The sequence below is a fragment of the Giraffa tippelskirchi genome, chromosome 6, assembly GCF_054371585.1.
Source record: "Giraffa tippelskirchi isolate mGirTip1 chromosome 6, T2T-mGirTip1v1.2.pri, whole genome shotgun sequence".
Lineage (NCBI taxonomy): Eukaryota > Metazoa > Chordata > Mammalia > Artiodactyla > Giraffidae > Giraffa > Giraffa tippelskirchi.
This window is the reverse complement of record NC_137280.1, coordinates 141,554,316-141,570,416: the sequence shown is the minus strand read 5'-3', so window position 1 is coordinate 141,570,416 and position 16,101 is coordinate 141,554,316. Positions and strand designations below refer to the sequence as shown.

The 16,101-nt window shown below is 39.8% G+C and overlaps 1 protein-coding gene and 1 long non-coding RNA gene across 4 annotated transcripts in view; one reads left to right on the top strand and one right to left on the bottom strand.

The window, feature by feature from the left end:
- Positions 1–7,529, top strand: part of LOC145510125 (uncharacterized) — a 46,366-nt gene extending 38,837 nt beyond the window's left edge. Inside the window, exon 4 of the long non-coding RNA XR_014056736.1 lies at positions 5,473–7,529. This is a non-coding gene — a long non-coding RNA (uncharacterized LOC145510125). The remainder of the gene's footprint in view (positions 1–5,472) is intronic.
- The window catches only part of LOC145510122 (uncharacterized), an 838,825-nt gene that overhangs the window by 788,206 nt on the left and 34,518 nt on the right, over positions 1–16,101 (bottom strand). The gene's annotated exons all lie outside the window — the stretch shown is intronic.

Genomic DNA, 16,101 nt, shown 5'->3' with positions numbered 1-16,101 from the left:
TTATCTACTAGTTTAGGAAACCAGGGAGGAAGTTGCTGTCAATTACGGTCAGGACTTTGGAGCGTGAGCTAAATTGGTTTTGAAAGACCTGATTGCTGAACTGCTTCCCGAGCACTGGTGGCATGGGACTGGAGCCACCGCTGAGTTCTCCGGGCGTGCTGTGGCAGTTGAGATCCAGCCAGGTGGCCAAGTTCATTTGGTAACTCAAATGCAGCCTGAAGTCACAGTGGATTTTCCAGTCACAAATGTACAGTTAGGTCTGCATGTCTTTTGTCATCACCTTGGCTCTCTGAAGGGCAGCATGTCAGCTTCCTCCAGGGCTACCTAATGGCTAGAATCTTCCATTTGGGACTCTGCCTGATCGACGAGGCTTATGACAATCTCAGACTCTCCGGGGCTTTCACCTTAGTGTTTCCCTTCCTCTGGCACCAATGAGGCTTCACCTTATGCGAGCTGGCAGCTGCTTTCTCAAATCGGTCAAAGGATACTGGTCACAAAGACTTGTCCAGAGAGAATACGGCCAGCCAAAGATGTTGATGGATCTTTGCTGGCAGAATTGACTCTAAACAGCTCAGTACGGGCTTATTCACTCCTCTGACTTTTCCCTACCTTTCAAGAGGAAGGTGAGGCTGATAACAGGAGGTTCAGGCCCTACAAAGGTTTCTGTCCTCCTCACCTCTAGGGGATGCTTGTAATAATAAGGTGTGGTGGTTAAGAACAGGGCTCAAGTCTTTGCCACTTTACTAGCTTTGTAACCTCACACAAGTTACTTTTTAACTGCAATTTCCTCATCTATAAATGGGGTATATTGATACTGAGACCACAAAGAGTGGTAGAGAGCAATAAATGAACCATTGGCACATGGCAAGGACTCAATAAATAAGAACCTTGAATAGTGGTGGTAGAGGTCTGTGCTTCCCCTGTCAATAAAAATAATGACAAATTTAAGCCTTCAGGCCCACTCTATAATACCCACAAAAATCAATCAATCATAAAGAAAAAATCCAAACTCCAAGTTGCTTCATTTTCTTGTTTGCCTGCTGCATTCTAAAAACCTGTCTCTCTCTTTCCAGTCCCAGTGCCCTACTCATGCCCTGTTTTTACTAGAAATCTACACCACCCTTTGACCTTCACTCAGTCAGCCCTGTCACAAGCACCCTGGCACACATTAAAATCCTGCTGCCCATTACAGCAAAACTCCTGCTGTCTCCATCGTTCTAGTATCCTCCAGCATCACAGCATACACACTGGGCTGGCCCTGGGCACTGACAGGTCATACCACCACCTTCAGAGGGTGACTTGAGGAATGTCAGAAGGCTATGCTTGATCAAGGACCTCTCCTCTGGTCAACTCAGAGCCTTCCATTTGTCCTTACTGACCTAAAAGGTCCAGTGTAAAACAGTAAGATAACATCAAGTAACCCAGGAACTACTATCAAAATGTTCATTTAATACATGAGAGATGAAGGAAAGACACTTCTCTTACTAGGTATCCAATGAGTCACTAGTTTACAAAAACTGATCAGATTAGTGCATCAAAAAGAGAAGGCTGAGAGAGCTGGGTCACAGATGGGGAAGTTTTACTGGGATCACAGGGAGAAAACATTTTACTGTATGAAGAACAGGCAGCTCTGAGGACCATAATTATTGGAGGAAGCATGTGGGCTTGATATGCAGAAACTCAAAAGGTAAGAGGCCCAAGATTGTAGGGAAGGAATGTAGGAAAGGTCAGTTTCTCCCATTTTCCGACTTACAGCCTGAGTCTTGCCTCCCTGAACCAGAAGGCAACAGCTGGCTGGCTGGCTATGCATATTTATGAACCCATGCTGCTGCAGACAGAAAGGTGTGAATATTTTAAATCTATATTTTCTGTTTCTGTCAGGAGCTTGAAAATTTTCTGCAATCAAATTATGGAAGACAGGAAGTTTGAGGGTAGAAATCATTGTCTTTGGGGGCTTAAAGAACAATAACCTTTTTCACCTGCAGGATCTGTTGGGTAACTTATAGCCAAAGAAAGGGGCAGGGAGGGCACTCCCTGAGGGGCTTTTACCATGTCCCTGTGGTGGGTCGCTTTATACGGCAAAAGAATCCAAGGGCAGAAAAAGCAATGATAAATGCAGATCAGAATACACAGACTTCTAAAGTATCTCAATTTATAAAGTTATTACTTTGGATGACCCAAAGCAGCTGAAGTACGAAATGTGATTTTTTTGACTTCCGTAGATGCCATTAACATTTGGCATCTAACTCCCTGATGCCTGCACACTTAACAATAAAGAGGAAAATAACGTAGGCAGATATAGTAAGGTAAAAACTCTCCCCCTTCAACCCCAAATCTCAGTGATTTGAGAGAGAAAAGTTTATTTCTCATTCCCACCACAGTCCAGTGTGGAATGCAGTCCCTCAGGTACTTGGATCCTTCCAGTGATTTCTCTTTGGAGCTGATCAAGAAGGCAGAAGCAGAGAGCCCAAAGAAGGCTTTCCTGTGCTTAAACAGCTCAGCCCAGAGGTGGCTGACATGGGAACTAGTCACATGGCCCAGACTTAATACAAGAAGCTAGAGAAATGTATGTCCTCAGGTAGAAGAGAAAATGGTTTGGCAAGAACCTCATCTCTATCATAGCAAGTAACATTCATTTTAGCATCTAGTCAGTTTCCCATTTGGTTTTCCCTCTATTGGCACAATATATAATGCAGATCATGGCTGGGTTGAACAAGATTCAAATTCAAAGCAGTCATAGGAATCATCTTCCCCTAGATGGCCACATCCTTGCCAAGTTTTCTGTCACTTCCCATTCCCTGACCATAAAAGACAGAGCTAATTAATCATGACATTCCTCCCTATAACTCCAGTCACAGCCCCATAATCCTTCTCAGTATGAAACAGTATACAGATACAGATATATAATACAGTATATAGACACTCAGGACCAATGGATCAGAAGCAGCTTGTAATACAATATCTATTTACATCAAGAATCACTTGATATTTTCCACATCTTACATTTTATATATGAAGGAACTGAAAACTTAGGGAAGTAAAATAACTTCATTCACTGAAAAAGTTCTCTCTTGTCCCTACTATACACTAGAAATGCTAAATTTAGACAATACTCCTTCAAACAAGTTACAGGCCTGCCTCTAGAAACTTAAAGGAAAGTGGAAGTCAGATAAGAGGAGGGTAGTTACAATGCATTGTGACAAGTACTAAGAAAGAGGTAAGGGTGGGATGCTATGGGAGAACTTGGCAATGACATCCAACCTGCTACATCCAATCTGTTCTAGATGAGGGCTAGGCAAAATTTTCTAGAGGAACAGGCATCTCCACTAATCATAAAAATGGACAAACTTTAGCTAAGCAAGGGGTGAAGCTGAAAGATAACATTTCAGGCAGAGGAACCAGACTATGCAAAGCTCAAAAGGTAAAAATCAGGATGGCAATCCATAGAAAACAGTAAGAATTCTATTTAGCCTGACTGCACTCCAAAATACAGAGAGGTGACATCAAGGGTGTATCAATCAGCTACTGCTGTATAACAAACCACCCCACAACTTGGTGGCTTAAAATAATAGCATCATTATTACTGCTCATGAATCTGTAGGTCAGCTGAGCTGTTCTTCTCATCTTGGCTGGCTCATTCACATATCAGCAGACAGCAGAGAGCTGGGCAGGTAGCCTTTCTCTCGCAGGTCTGGATTAGCTAGCTGTAGGCTGACTTAGGAAAGCCCTGGCTGTGACAGCTAGGCTGTCCTCCAAATAGTCTCTCATGCCCCTGCAGGCTAGCCTGGCCTTGTCTACACGGCAGTGGCAGGGTTCCAAAAGGGAGAGCAAAAGCACTCCAAGCCTCTGATGCCAAGGCTCAGAAATTACAGTGCCACTTTCAGTGCATTCAGTAAGCCAAAGTGACAAGGACAACTCAGAGTGAAGAGGTGAGAAAACAGACTCTGCCTCTTGATGGGAGAAGCTACACAATCTCTTTGCAAAGCATGTGTATATCGGGGGGAAGGATTTAGTCTGTTTTTTAAAAAGTCAAACTGCCACAAAGAGAGACCAGTGGCAAGAAGTAAACTACGAAGATAGGGCCAAGAAATAAAAAACCTAATTTTCCAATCTCAAGTGTTCAGAGAGGCAATGGAGAAACATGGAAGAGTGGTATGTTCAGATTTGAACACTAGAAAGGTGTTACTTTAACCCAAAAGATAGTTGAAGGCCTGGGTTATGGCAGGAGAGATGGATTACATTCGTTAAAATTAAGAGAGAACTACAGATGCTACCTGTCATAGGGGTAAAAAAGAGGGAAACATCTAATGTTTTATAGCTGGTGAGTGGAGGAGCTTAAAGCCAGGCCTTCTACACTGCAATCTCATGTCACTGTTTTTCTTCCCCTAAGTATAGTATTTTAAGTTCATAGGTTTTTCCATCCCTCCCCTACCAGTTAGTGTTTCCTTGATTGTTTTCTAAACCCATTACCGGGAAACAGGCACCAAGGCCATTGTAAGAAGCAAACCTCATTGAGATATGAAGCCCTGCTTATCACATCTAACTGTCAGCGGTAGAAAGCCTTTATTGATAGAGAAATAACAATAGACCCCAATAACATGCATATCCACCTGGTGGCCTGGAAAATCATTAACCATTGTTAGATAAAGAAATCATGACTATTGCTTTCCCAGGAGCATGCTTCTCAAAGTTACTTATGTGAGAAGCAGCTCAGTTGCAAATCAACACCTGTCATTAGGAGCATTCACCGTTTGGACTTTCAATTTAGGACTCATATTTGAAATTATTCTGTTTTTCTCTGCCCACAGCATCTCAGTCCTTTGGCCAGTCTCTCTCAGCCAGCAGTAGGCAGGCCTCAGTTCAATATCAACTATTCTAAAGAATGACTTCTCCAGAACTCTTCACAAGTCAATTGCATGCATGCCAAATCAATGTTGCCCATATTTTGTCTGATCTTTGTAAGCATACCCTCCAAATCTGATAAAGTCCACCTAATTGGTTTGGTAGATCATGGTGACAAACAGAAACTAGCTTCTGTTTATTTACTGTAGACAGCTGACCATGCATGAGTGCTAAGTCTCTACAGTCGTGTCCGACTCTTTGCAACCCTATGTACTGTAGCCTGCCAGGCTCATCTGTCCATGGATTTCTCCAAGTAAGAATACTGGAGTGGGTAGCCATTCCCTCCTCCAGGGGATCTTCCTGACTCAGGGATCGAACCTGTGTCTCTTATGTCTCTTGCATTGGCAGGCAGGCTCTTTACCACCAGCATCACCTGGAAAGCCCACAATTGACCATACACTGCACTTTTCTAGCAAGGGGTTCAAAATAGTTTTTGGTTGTTCTTTCATTTCATAGTACACCTTGACAGGTATGGGTCAGCTGTCATTATTTCTTTGTTTTCAGGTCTAATGTCATAGCTGATCTGCAAAGACAGTCTGCCCACCCTTTATAGCACATATCCTTTTTCAGGAATTCCCACCAGGAAATGGAAGCTGTTTCCACATGTCTTGAATCCGATTTGGCCTCATCACTCACTTGAACCAACAGAAGACGGCATAAGTGGCCCTGGCATCTCAACTGACCTTGCAGCTTCTGGTGTGGCTCTCTTGGAGCTGCTGCCATGTTAATTCATGGGAGCCTGCCAGAGAGCCTGCCAAGTTAGCCAACTGCAGGATTAAACAAGAGAACGTGTACTGAGTCCCTGTGGAAAACTAAACAAGAGAATATGTACTGAGTCCCTAGCACACAGTAGGTGTTACAGTAGATGTGAGCTTCTTGCCTCATCTTCTGTGGTAATCAGTTCCTATCAAGGTAAGGCTTGAACTAAATCAGTGATTTTTTCACATTTCTCTTTAAGAGTAGGAGAATGGTTTTCCCCTTTTCCTTGTTCAGAAATGTACTAAGAACCTGGTGTGAGGACGGCCAGTTGAAGTATGTCAGATACGATTACCATCTGAAGGACAACAGCAGGGTTCTTCAAAAACCCTCTGCCCCTTACTGAGAGAAAGGGTTCACTTTGTAATATGTTCTCAAGCCATGGGCACAGAGAGGACTTTGAGTTCTGAATACTAAGTATAGTTCAAAAATCCAACTCATTGGAAAGGAAAAAGGAAAATCACAGGTTTTACAACAAAGTCGCTCTTCAGGTTTTCAGAATCACTTGAAAAGAACAATTTTAGTGTTTGCCTGCCAAACCTGAGTATTTTTGTCCTATGGGCTGCTAACCACATAGGTCTCCATGGGTCACCAAGGCCTCAGAGACTGGTCTGCTGCAGCAGGAAAAACCAGTCAAGCTGGTGGGGGGCAGTGCAATTGGTGGTAACTTATTCCTTCCTTGGGAGTTCTTTGAGGTTTACAATGAGAAAGGGATATGTGAGGTGGGTGTGGCAGAGGTGAGGGTTGTGTGACATTCTCTTGCCAAGACAGTTGTGAGGGCAGCAGCAGCAGAGCTGATAACAGTCCAAAATCCGGATAGTCATAAACGTCCTGACTGCCAGCAGGAAATACAATCAACCAGGGTCTGCAGTCTTTCGAAAGCGCCCATTCAAGACTTCAATGTACTCACTTCCATTCTCAGAGACTATGCCTCCTATACAGGGTGCCACAGGTGCTCGGGACAGAGAGTAGAGAAGGAAGTAAGAAAGTCGATAATCTCCATAACCAGGTGCTTTAGCTGGGGTGGTAGGGTGGGGAAAGTGACTCCTATGCCAGTTTTCTTTGGCATATGAGTTGACTTGCCAATACTTGCTTTGAATTGAAGTCTGTATGAAAATTATTTTAATCAGTAGAAATTGTGACTCAATACTCCAGATATGAGCAATGTCACATATCTTTATGTTTATAAACCACACAAAATCCACCTTCATGTCCCAGACAACAAGGTCAGTGAGAAGATGACACCCATCATCAGTCATTTTTGTGGCTTCTCTCCTCTGCCTCGGTTTGCATCAGAGCATGGGTGGGGTGCGTTCTGGGGGGGAATGTAAGTAAAAGCTCTGGCCAATCCCTTCTGGTCACTCTCATCACTACTATGCTTTTTGTGTGCCATGATGAAAAGCTGCTCCCTCTCCCTATGTCCCTAGACCACAGAGTCTGAGACACCCTTCCCAAGAGCATAGCATTCACACAACTACCTGGTGGCCAAGGGCCTGAGATTTCTGAAGGGCTTTGTACAAGAGGCAGCCCAAATTTCAGACACCCTGCACAGAAGTCTATAATCCCCATCCTGCCCTCATCTCCAGGGCAGAACTTCAGCATAGCCCTCGCATCTGGAAAATAAACAAGGTTGTTAATGCACCTGTGGAGCAGGAACCTGAAACTCAAGGCTGCCCGCCCTTCCTCAGATGTGAATGGAAAAACTACCCCCTCATTCTTTGGCTCTGAGTCTACCACAATAAATAAAACAAAGCATAAATGAAATAGTTATAAATGGCAGCCTGTCTAATGCTGAACCATGGTCATTTCTCTGTATTTTCACTGTTGATAAATAACAGTAAACTTTTCGTGATACTTTCTTGATGTGTAAAGTTGCTTGAAAACTTGTCCATGCTTTCTTTGTCCAAGCTACTATGGTCTCTAAGACTGTCAATTCTCAGGGAGTCATCACCAATTATTTACATTTCAATATAATTGCAATATGATGCACAACTAGGTACTCATGTATAATGATCCCTTCTAATAATCATCATTATCATATATTATCCTTTATTGAGTGATTATTTTGTGATAAGCCCTATGTTAAAACCTATACTTGCATTATCTAATTTTGTCCTCAGAGTAACCCATAGAAGTAAATGTTATTGTCCCCATTTTCCAGTTGTGAAAATCAAAGCATGGAAAGACTAAATTGCCCATGATCACTAGCTACTACACCAGTAGGGTCAAGGATACCTTGTTTGACTTGAAAGCCCAAGTTTTCAACCTCTATGATACATTGTCTTCTACCACATACAGGATAAGCCCAGGTGTGGCTCACCAAGCCCCCACTAACCCCTCTGCCTTTGTACAGCCACAAGTATAATTTTAGGTCAATCAAAGAATATGCAACTCCCTGAATACAACCTATTGTTTTACACCTTGGAGCCTTAGTTCCTTCCTATGAGTCTCTCTGCTAGGATCACCTGCTCCTCACTACTTTTGCTCATTCATCTCACACAAATCAGCTGAACTTTCCCCAATCCTTCACCAGGCTGGGTTTGTCTCCTCACTCTGTTGTCCCCTAGCATGCTAGGCATTCTTCTGTCTTTGTACTTACACTGAAGTATCGGATTACATTTCCTATTTATTCATCTGTCCTACTAGACTTTGAGCTCCTTCAGAGACAAGAGCACGTAATGTATATGTAGATTTTATATAATATATAGAAATATACATTTTATATAATATACATTATATTTTATATATATATAATATGTAAAAGATCCTTGAGTCCACTGTTAGTGAAAGGACAGATGAATGACAAAGGGAGTTATGTCAAAATACCAAAGCATATCTGTATATCAATCAGTCAAATAGTATTTATTTGCATATAAACATAGACATATAAATATATACATATATATATTTATGTCCTGTTATATACATTAAATCTATATTTGTATTTCATATACATTTTTAATCTCCAACACTTCATAAATTCCCTATTGTATATCAGATACACAATAAATATTTGATGACTTCCACTTCCAACAACATTAAGTGAGTTTCTAATGCTTATCTAAAAGTATTACCCACAGCTTTGAAATAATAAGTTAAAAATGATCACCATTTAATCTAACCAGTATTTATCACAGTCACTTAAAAGAGCACAAGGAGACCTTGGAGAAAATTCAGGATGGCATATAGATAAAAGACTCTGTCTGGAATGGGAAGTAAGGAACTAAGTTCAAGTCCCTTGTAGCTACTCTCCAGCTCAGGCATTCCCTGAGCTTCTATTGGTTCATCTACGGAACGGGGTGAATCATATCTTATCTATTAATATCATGAATGGTTTGTGTGAGGAACAATTAAGAGAATGTTTATGAATCCTGAAAACATTAGACAATTAAATGGTTTTGTTTTGCTTTTCACAGAGCCTGGGACATAGTAAATATCCAATAATGTTATTTAAATGAATTAATGATTAAACTCTTCATTCTCTGGTTGAGATATCAGAGAACAGGTTAAATAACTTATTTAAGTTTACCCCTAAACTATATAGGCACTGGAAGCAAGACATTTTTTCATTCCCAGCACCTAACACAGTATCTGCCCCATGGTAGATGTTCCATGAGTTTGTGGAAGAAAGGGAAGAAAGAAAGGGAAGAAAGAAAGGAGGAACATCATACAGCTGAGAGTGACTGAAAAGATATCCTTCCATCTGATCACGGTACTGGGTAGTCAAGGTCAGTGGTTCTCAACATATGGCCTGAGAATCAGCAGCATCAGCATCAAGTGGAAACTTGTTAGACTCACAGACTTAGAAAATGAACTTACAGCTGCCAGGGGAAAGAATGGGAGTAAGCGATAGTTAGCAAGTTTGGTATCAACATGTACACACAGCTATATTTAAAATGGATAACCAGCAAGGACCTACTGTATAGTACAGAGAACTCCGCTCAATGTTATATGGCAGCCTGGATGGGAGGGGAGTTTGGGAGACAATTGATACATGTATATGTATGGCTGAGTCCCTTTGCTATCCATCTGAAACTATCACAACACTGTTAATCAGTGTTGTTTTATTTTTAAAAAATAAAAATTTTTTAAAGAAAACTTAAACTTGTTAGAAATGCTCAGGCTTCATCCCAGATTTGCTGAATCAGAATCTCTAGAGATGAGTCCCTGTAATCTAGGTTTTAACAAGACCTCCAAGAAATTCTGATGTGTGCCAAAGTTAGATATCATTGCTGAAGGAGAAACTCTTCATCATTTGTTTACATTTGAAACAAAATGGATGGGGTGAATGTATCGATAGCTTTTAAATAATTTATTCAAGACATCTAATGAATATTATTTTCATTGTTATGTCCTTCTAACTTGATATATTTATGATACAAGGCAGGTACACTGCTGGAAAGATTGCATCAACAACGCAATATGCTTTTAGTTAAAAATAATATTTACTGAATTATTTTTTAAGTATAGAAGAGTACATGATCATTGCTAATAATATGTATAATACTGAGAATTGTAATCACACTTACATAGTGCTACTACATACCAGGCACTATTCTAAACACTTTTTCTATCTTAAATGACTTATTACTCAAAACAATCCCATGAAGTAGGTATAGTTTTTATCACTTCCTCTTTTCAAAGGGAAAACTGAGGCATGTAGAGGTTATATAACTTGCAAACAAAGGTTACTTTTTTTTTTTTTTAATAAATTTATTTATTTTAGTTGGGGGCTAATTACTTTACAATATTGTAATAGTTTTTGCCATACATTGACATGAATCAGCCATGGGTTTACATGTGTTCCCCTTCCTGGACACCCCACCCACCTCCCTCCCCATCCCATCCCTCTGGGTCATCCCATTGCCCCGGCCCTGAGCCCTTGTCTCATGCATCGAACATGGAATGGTGTTCTGTTTCACATACGATAATATACATGTTTCAATGCTATTCTCCCAGAACGTCCCACCCTCACCTTCTCCCTCAGAGTCCATAAAATTGTTCCATGCATCTGTGTCTCTTATTCTGACTCGCATATAGGGTTATCGTTACCATCTTTCAAATTCCATATATATGCATTAGTATACTGTATTGTTGTTTTTCTTTCTGGCTTACTTCACTCTGTATAATGGGCTCCAGTTTCATCCATCTCAGTAGAACCGATTCAAATGTATTTTTTTAATGGCTGAGTAATATTCCATTGTGTATATGTACCACAGCTTCCTTATCCACTCGTCTGCTGATGGACATCTTGGTTGCTTCCATGTCCTGGCTATTGTAAACAGTGCTGCGATGAACATTGGGGTACACGTGTCTCTTTCAGTTCTGGTTTCCTCGGTGTATATGCCCAGCAGTGGGATTGCTGGGTCATATGGCAGTTCTATTCCCAGTTTTTTAAGGAATCTCCACACTGTTCTCCATAGTGGCTGTACTAGTTTGCATTCCCACCAACAGTGTAAGAGGGTTCCCTTTTCTCCACACCCTCTCCAGCATTTATTGCTTGTAGACTTTTGGATAGCAGCCATTCTGACTGGTGTGAAATGAAACCTCATTGAGGTTTTGATTTGCATTTCTCTAATAATGAGTGATGTTGAGCATCTTTTCATGTGTTTGTTAGCCATCTGTATGTCTTCTTTGGAGAAATGTCTTGGTGTGTTTGCTAATAATATGTATAATACTGAGAATTGTAATCACACTTACATAGTGCTACTACATACCAGGCACTATTCTAAACACTTTTTCTATCTTAAATGACTTATTACTCAAAACAATCCCATGAAGTAGGTATAGTTTTTATCACTTCCTCTTTTCAAAGGGAAAACTGAGGCATGTAGAGGTTATATAACTTGCAAACAAAGGTTACATGGCTGGTAGAGCCAAGATTTTTATCCATGCAGTCTAGCTCCAAAATCTGAGATTAACCCTATTATACTATAAATCACCCATAATTTAGAGATAATCACTGATTATTAATATTTATGGAGAATTTAGAATTTTCCTTCAGGTTGGTAAAATATATATATATGCACTCACATCTGTGCATTTACATGTGTATATACTATATTGACAAACATGTTTACTTATAATTTATTTATTTACATGTAAATAATTTTAATAGTTTTTACATTTTTAACTTATTTTTATATTTTTTACAAATACATTTTTTACAATTTAAAAAATAAAATTGGGTCATATGCTGCTATAGCCTAATTATTTTATTTAATAATATATCATATACACATTCCGATATTACTACAACTCTAAAATAATTATAATGGCTATACTGAATTCTCTTCTAATTTAATAAGTTTTCATGTTGAACAATCAGATTATATTCAACATTTTGTATAACTTAGTAATGAACATCTCTGAACTTAAGGCATGATGATAACGCACTTCAGTTTTAAATCTCTGAATCACTCTTTAACATGGTCCCACATAAATAAACGAAAATAACTCTCTCCAAATTGTACATACAGTCAATAAACTTTCTTGCTTTAATACTTTATGACAGCAAAATCTAATTATGCCCTCCAGTCCGGCAACAAGACTATCTAATAATTATACAAGTCATTTAAAAATACTCTAAGTGACAATTTTATTAGCTTTATATTAAGGAAACCACAGGCACTATCATCAGAGATTCAGAGATGCAGTAAAGGAAGAACAGAATAGCAATAAAAGGTCAAAATATTTATAAAGGAAAATAAAAGCTATCTTTACATCTAAATTTATCCCAAAGGCTAGACAGAGTCTAGAACACAGCAAACAGTTTGTGAATGAGCCTGCCAATGCCTGCCAATGCAGGAGAGGCCAGTTTGATCCCTGGGTCAAGAAGATCCCCTGGAGAAGGGCATGGCAACTCACTCCAGTATTCTTGCCTGGAGAATCCCATGGACAGAGGAGCCTGGTAGGCTAAAGTCCACGGGATCACAAAGAGTAGGACACAACTTATCAACTGAGCACGCACACACACATCCATCTAACACAAATTAATAGATGAAAATATGAGAGAGACCAGAGAAAAGAAGAAAACAGGCCCCTTTTCCAGACTTCTCTGAAAAAGGCTATTCATCCCATTGAGGCAAATAATTTGAATATGATTCATCCACCAACACTAGAGACAAATATAAATAGCAAAGTGATTCATTCACATACCACCACATGTGGTGCAGCCTTCTAGGGCCTTGGTGTGTTTGTTTGGATTTGGCCTGAAATCTCCCAAATCCAAACTCCCAAGGAACTTGAGGGAAACCAATTTATTTAAGTCAAACTGGAGGGGCCCAGGATGTTTGCTGCAAGCTAATAATAATAATAATAGGACCTCTGTGTCCACACCTGTTACAGTGGGAAGGGAAGGTATGACTACTAATCCAGATTTAACTAGAGAATCAGTGCTGGGGAAAACATGTGGGGAGGAGGCAGGTTGGTAGCGCCAAGTGTTTCAGGAAACTCCCTCTTCCTCTGTGTTGTGTGTGTGAGGAATCTGGAAAAGGAAACACCCAACAGTTCCTAAAGTTAAAATGACACTGTAGTATGGAAGTGGAGCCTTATATTTGGAGTAGTTGTGATATCTGTAACTGAAGAAGAAAAAAAAAAAAAAAGATTGAAATAGATATATACTCCCAAGAGTGAGCAGGTCGTTTCAGTGTCAGAACCTACCAAAACCTCTTTTCTTGTCATTATCTCCTGCACTTTCTTGCCAAAGGAAAATTTCATACAGCGGAGAGACAGGTTCTTCTGGTATAACTGATCCTTTCAGACCACGTAAGTAAATTTTAAAGGCATGCTATTGACGCAAGTGTTTGAGAATCCTAAGTCGCTGAAGTTGGGAGGACTTTCCTGTTCAACAACTCTCAATCTAGCACTTCTCAGATGAGAAAATGAAAGCCTAAAGAGATGAAGTGACTTCCAGAATCACAGAACAAATTAGGGGCACAGCCAGGATGAGGGTCATAGCTTTGATTTCCACTCCCACACCACATGGCCACTGCCCCATGCTTGTGGCCTCAATGCTATGATATTACACTTCCTCAGACCATCAACTAACAAATTTTACTTTACCCCAGTACTGCTTAATTCCTTTGTATTCTCTTATTCAACACCTATCTACTGAGTACTTTCTAGATGTCAGTGTTCTAAATGAAAGTGAGAAAGTAATTAGCAAGTTGTGGTCCTCGTCTTCATAGATTAGTGGGGATACAGATGGTAATAAATGCTATGAGGACAATATAATAATGTGGCAAAGGGTGTCTAGGATTAGAAGAGGCTACTTTCTAGAAAGTAGTCAGAAAAGGCTTAACTGACCCAGATGACATTTGAGTCAAAACTTGAAATATGAGTAGGAGTTGGTCAATCAAAGATCTAGGTAAAAAGCATTTCAAGCAGGGAAGAAAGTAAGTGCAAAATCCCTGAAGCCGGAATTCAAGCTCCAGATAAGATGATGTAAGCACGTTCTCTCCCACAGGTGCGGCTAGAAAGCCTCAAGTTTTCTTAAACCATAGAAGACAAATTGGAGAAGACCAGAATTTGAAGTACCAACAAACCAGCTGTGAATTTTTCCTCTTGTATCCTCAATCTGGTTTCTAGACATCCCGATATCCAGAACTGGGCAGTAGGCACAGAAATAGAGGTCAGGAGAAGCCTTCTAGCTCTAGGGTAATGCTGAGGGAGAAAGGAAAATTTCTTTGGGTTTGTTTTCTCATGAACCAGTCCTCAGACAATTAATTCCCCAATAATTGTGAATATTGATAGCAATAGTAACAACAGCCAGGGCCTACAGATGCCTACATTCTGAGGAAGGGAAGCTTTCTCTCTAATCGGAGGAAATTTGGTCCTAGGGAGATGGGGAGAACACCTATTGCTTTCTTCTGTCTCACTGGCCTCCCAACACTGAGGCAGGCATGGTTGTAGGCAGTCCATGGCTGAGTTATGAACAGCCTGAGGACTGAACAGGGGAACAACAGGGACCTGGAAAGTACAGGGAGCTCGTGGAAAGGGAGGAGTCTGAAAGAATTCTTTCATAAAGAGAGAAAATGCAAACGACTCAAACATATGAAAAGATATTCCATCTCTTTCAGAGAGGGAAAACTAAAACCATGCTGAGGTACCACTTCTCACCTATCAGATGGCAAAAGGTCCAAAAGACTGACAACATATTCTGTGATGTTACTTTGGGGAAACAGATCCTTTCATTCCTTTATGGTAGGAAGGCAAAATGATACAACCTCTATGGAGCTTAACTGGCAATATCTACAAAATTCTCACTTTCTCTTTGACCCAGAAATTCCACTTCCAAGTATCAATCCCAAGACTACACTTTAAAAATATGAGAAGTTCTGTGTATACCATGTCAAATGCAAATTGCATTACTTGGAATAAAAAAGACTAGATGTAACTTAAATGTTTATCAGTAGGAAGCTGGCTGCATAAATAACAGTACATGCTCACAACGGACTTCTCTAAGCTGTAAAAATGCTCTGAAGTGATTTCTAAGGTATAACAATGAGTGAGAAAACGAGGCAGAGAAGTTATTTCAGTAAACTCCTGTTTAAATACATATATGTTTATATCTACATGATACTTATGGTATACACACACACACACACACACACACACACATATGAGATTGTTGTTGTTCAGTCACTAAGTCGTGTCTGACTCTTTATGACCCTATGGACTATAGCCAGACAGGCTCCCCTGTCCATGGGGTTTTTCCAGGCAAGATTACTGGAATGGGTTGTCATTTCCTTCTCCAGGGGATCTTGCCGATTTGGGGGTTGAACCCATGTCTCCTGCATTGGCAGGAGGATTCTTTACCACTGAGCCACCTGGGAAGCCCATATAAGAGATTACATACATTTAAAACAGAATGTTACCTATGGGAGAGAGAGGGAAAAGACAGAGGGAATAAGATGAAAAACTAGACTCAATATAATTTGTTTTATAGATTAGACTTCTAACCATTTAAATGTTTAGATGATTAACTAACAAAAATAAAAGCACTCCCTAAGAAATAAAAACAAAATAAGACAAAAATTAACAGTATATTGAAAGGAATTATTTCACATGATTTTAAAACATAGTAATTTGGCTGTATATCCCCAGTGGAGGAAAAAAACTGAAAAACTATCTTAAACTATGCTTAGTAATCATATTGCTATTATTATTCTGAAACTATTATATTCATGGTAGAATAAAGCAAATAAATTATCATTAATATTGTTAGGCACCAATATTTTCAGATTAGAAAAAAATAAATACAAATACTATGAAAATCAAAGAAGTTATATAATACTCTGTGATAATAAATTTTGTATTATTATGAACTCATGATGTCTTTTCTTTTTAAAAAAAAAAAGTATGGCCAAGATCTCTCCACTGAAATGTCACAAAAACAATAACAACTCCAATAACAATGAGCACTGCTAATCTTCAGATCAT